Source organism: Terrapene carolina, unplaced genomic scaffold, assembly GCF_002925995.2.
Source record: "Terrapene carolina triunguis isolate 2854851 unplaced genomic scaffold, T_m_triunguis-2.0 Scaffold30, whole genome shotgun sequence".
In the NCBI taxonomy this organism is placed as follows: Eukaryota; Metazoa; Chordata; order Testudines; family Emydidae; genus Terrapene; species Terrapene triunguis.
Genome location: NW_020664381.1, coordinates 9,316,269 through 9,320,497, shown reverse-complemented (window position 1 = coordinate 9,320,497; position 4,229 = coordinate 9,316,269). Strand labels below are relative to the sequence as shown.

The window sequence follows — 4,229 nt, the reverse complement described above, 5'->3', positions numbered from 1 at the left end:
GAGGAGGTATGAATATAGGGATGCTGTATAGTTAAATGGTGGCTGCAAGTTTTTCTTTGGGCACAGATATTTTATTTCTTGTTCAGCATCCAGGAACTGTGTGAAGGACAATCTTATAAATTAAAATTATTAACCAAAGACTAGACTTAAGGTGCTCATCAGAGTAACTGAGCTGTATGAATGAAACGTGTGCCAATGGTGCCATCTAGTGGTTGTCATATGGTAACACATTTGACCTAATTATATAACAAAACATAGCTGTATGAACTGACCACACACTACCACTCAAATAATACCGTTTGGTATAGCCTATACAATACAACTGTATTTAGGGTGACCAGATGTCCTGATTTTATAGGGACAGTCCTGATTTTTGGGTCTTTTTCTTATATAAGCTCCTATTACCCCTACCCCCGTCCCGATTTTTCACACTTGCTGTCTGGTCACCCTGACTGTATTGCCAATATAAAATCAATGGATGAAGAGCACTGCAGTTTGGGGGCAAGATGACTGAGCATTAGATGAGGGGGAAGTTGGATGCAAATGTCTGCAGTCCATGAGACCTGCTTCTGCTGCCACCCAAAATCTAAATTATATTTTGCCAGGGTTCCATAACAATTAAAGTGAGAGAGTTTCTCTCTTGCCCTGGTCCAGTTCTCCAATATGTCCCATGCTTTGTTAAACAGAAATGATCTAGTACTGCAGTTACTTGCACATTGTGTCCAGATTCTTGTTTGGATCCACAGACATAACCTTCCTGGTGCCCATTGTCTCTCCTGTCCTGCACTTACTAACAATCTTACTTTCCTACCATGTTAATCTGAGACCCAGAGATTTACTGCAACTCCTATCCTTCTTTCCTCCCCATTCCTGTGTCTCCCTCCTCCCTTGACTACCTGTCATGAAATAGTCATCAAAGACGTTAGTACTTATTATAATCTAGATATTCCTGTTATCCATATAGACTGAAATCCTTTTGGAATCTTGCTAAATTCTATCAGTATTAGATTCTCTGTGAAATAGTTAGCATTTGGAAGGGGACTATATCACCCAATCAGATTCTCACTTTGCTCCTGAAGTAGCAAGGGATGGATTCAATTCAGTGAGCTCCCCATCCCCTCCCCCCACCCCCCCACTACCCTCGACAACTGAACCTATGGGACAGCACTGATATCAATGCCAATAGTACAGTAGCCCCTTACTAGGCAGGCCACTTCAGTTAAAATTTTGCCTCATGTACACACTTGCACTCTAGTGCACCCATTATAATTGCACTGCTTTCTGGGTGCCTCTCAGTACCTGGCATGGCTACATGAAGCAATGGCTTCTGGGAGATTTTGAAAGACCTTCTGGGAACCCTGGGGAATTGTGAGAGAAGAGGTTGAAGTCCCATAATCCCCTACGAAACTCAATTTTTTTTGCTGTGTACCAGTGCCCTTTTCTAGTCTTGTTCTCAAAATTAAGGCCAGATAAACATTCAGCTGTCACTCTTTGTTTAGTAAGAAATGTTCCTGCTGCGGGAGTTTTTGAAAAGAAGCTGCTAGAAATCTGAGGCAGCAGCTGAGGTCAGCAGGTGGAGGATGTTCCAGAAATACCTACAAAGAGCTAGAGAATAAGATTATTAGTGCTTTATAGGATGATTATAAATAACTGTTGTGCACTTGCCACCCCTGGAATAGACAGCTGAACTTCAGCTGATTGATCTTATTCTTAAGTGCTGCTTTTGAGTTCAGACCACAATCACAGACTGATGGGACTGAATAATTCTCAAGATCTAGGATGAACAGCAGTGGCTTCAGAAGGAGGAAGGAGACTTTTCTGTACCTCTGTGAGAGGATGGCCTAACATTGTAGCATCAGACCACCAGGATGAGTACTTCATTTGCTATGAAAAAGCATAACAATTGCCCTGTGAAAGCTGGCTACCCCGGGTAGTTACTTGTGGAAAAACAATTTGAAGTTGGCAAGTCCACAATGGATGCTGTGGTCTTAGAAGGTTTGCATGGCAAAACACTGAGTGCTGCAGGGGCATGTGATCCAGGTGGGCAATGTGCCAGAGAACACTGGGCTATTTAAACAATTGGGATTCTGGAACTGTGCAGTAGCTTCTGATGGAATTTATGTGCCCATTCTGTATCTCGCAACCTCTGCAAACTCAGGGGTACATTAAAAGAATGGGTTCCTACTCAATGGAGAGGAAAGCCTGAGAGGATTATTGCAGTCAGTTCCAGAATATTAACGTAGGGCGGCAAGGCAAATGGCATGATGCTAGAGTTTTCACAAAATCTAGACATTTCAGGAGTGGACTGAGGGGGACTTTATTCCTACCCAACAGTATTGACACTAACTCTACTTCACTTTCCACTGGGAATTTGCACACCCACATTTGCCATAGGTATGAAACCAAACCATTACCAGATTACATAGACCAGGAGAGACGCTGACTCACTTATACACTCCGTGGGTGATAGATTGCTTGATTTTGGCAGACTGCAGGCATAGTGCAGAAGTCTACTGACCTGCAATGATAATTCCCTATCTAATGTAGAGGTTATTATGCATACAGTAAGTAATAATTATATAGTAATGTGGAGACATTTATTAGAATATCTGCCTCCTGCATTTTCCAGACATATTCCTACTTATTATTTGAATTACAGTAGTATTGGGAAGCCCTATTGTGAGACTTGCTGTACAAACATGAACTCTTCATGTTCCGTCACTTAGCCAGTTTCTTTTTATGATAGAATTTTCTCTCTTATTCCGTGACTGCTCAGTTTCCTTAATGGCCTCTTTTGAGACACTTTGTCAAGTGTTGAAAATCCAAATAAATTATGTGATCTAGTTCTCCTTTGTCCCTTATTTTGTGGACATGCCCATGTCATTTTAATAAATTCAGTGGTTTTCAAATTGGGGTACGCGTACCACTTGGGGGTATGCAAGCTCTCGTCAGGAGGTACACAAGAAATATCTGGAGTTTTCAGGAACTGTCAGCAACATCCGGAACAAAGAGGATATCTTCACCTGCGTGGTCTGGGCTATTGGAGAGTACATGTCTGTCTCATACGACAAAAGGTGTACTGTGGAGCAGCTCAACAAGTTCTTCGAAGCCCTGGAGGCCATTCTGTTTGAAATCACGCAACTCCGGCCCTTGGCCAGCATCCCAAAGTATTTGCCACGTGTCATCACGGTTCTCATGACAACGCTGACCAAACTGGCCTCATGCAGCCAAGATTTGATCCCCAGGATGTCCCTGTTCCTGTCCAAGATTAGAGCATTTGTTCAGAGCCCTGCCATGGCCTCAGTGTACAGTGAGGAAGACAATGAGGAGATCCTGACCCGGGCCGCTGAGCTGATGAACCAGTTGAAAATGCCCAGTGTGGCTCAGTTTGTGCTGACGCCATCAGCGGAGGTTGCCAGTCCACGGTTTCACCCAGACACTAACGTGTCCCTGCCTCTTGCCATGAAGATGGACAGCCGGCTTTTAGAAAGGGGGACTGGCTTCATGCCAGGGTGAGGTGATGGCATTTCTGAGTGTAAACTGCATAGCTCTGACTGAAGAGACCTGGCTGGCTCTGTGCTGTATTTTGACTAACCTGCTGCTGCTGACTCTGCTTAATGGAATATGGGGAAGGTGGAGGGATGAGGCTCTGTTCCAAGCTGCACCTTCCTGGAAATGAGCAATAAATGATGGAAAAGAGGAAATTTTATGAGGAAATACCTCATAATTTTATGCAGCAATACCTCATATAGTAGCTCATTGGTCTAGGGGTATGATGCTCACTTAGGGTGTGAGAGGTCCCAGGTTCAAATCCTGGCTAAGCCCTGTTTTAAGACTAGTTGTGGCCGAGTGGTTAAGGCAATGGACTAGAAATCCATTGGGGTCTCCCCACGCAGGTTTGTATCCTGCCGACTACAGGTTTCTTTCAGAGGAGGGAGGGATAGCTTAGTGGTTTGAGCATTGGCCTGCTAAACCCAGGGTTGTCAGAGTTCAATCCTTGAGGGGGCTAGTTGGGGACTGGTCCTGCTTTGAGCAGGAACTAGATGACCCCCTGAGGTCCCTTCCAACCCTGATATTCTATCCTGTAATGGTAGACAACACATTTTATTTAGTACGAAGGTTTTCAAACTGTGGGGTATGCTTCCCTAGGGGGGCATGGAGGAACATTTGGGGGGGAGTGAGCGGTGACACCAGGCAGCTTCAGCCAGCCCCATGCAGTGGGGCTTGGG

The 4,229-nt window shown here is 44.4% G+C and overlaps 1 non-coding gene across 1 annotated transcript; it reads left to right on the top strand.

Moving 5' to 3' along the window:
• Positions 1-3,835: 3,835 nt before the first annotated feature.
• Positions 3,836-3,917, top strand: TRNAS-AGA. The gene has a single exon. It is a non-coding gene; the product is annotated as a tRNA-Ser (tRNA).
• Positions 3,918-4,229: the final 312 nt, after the last annotated feature.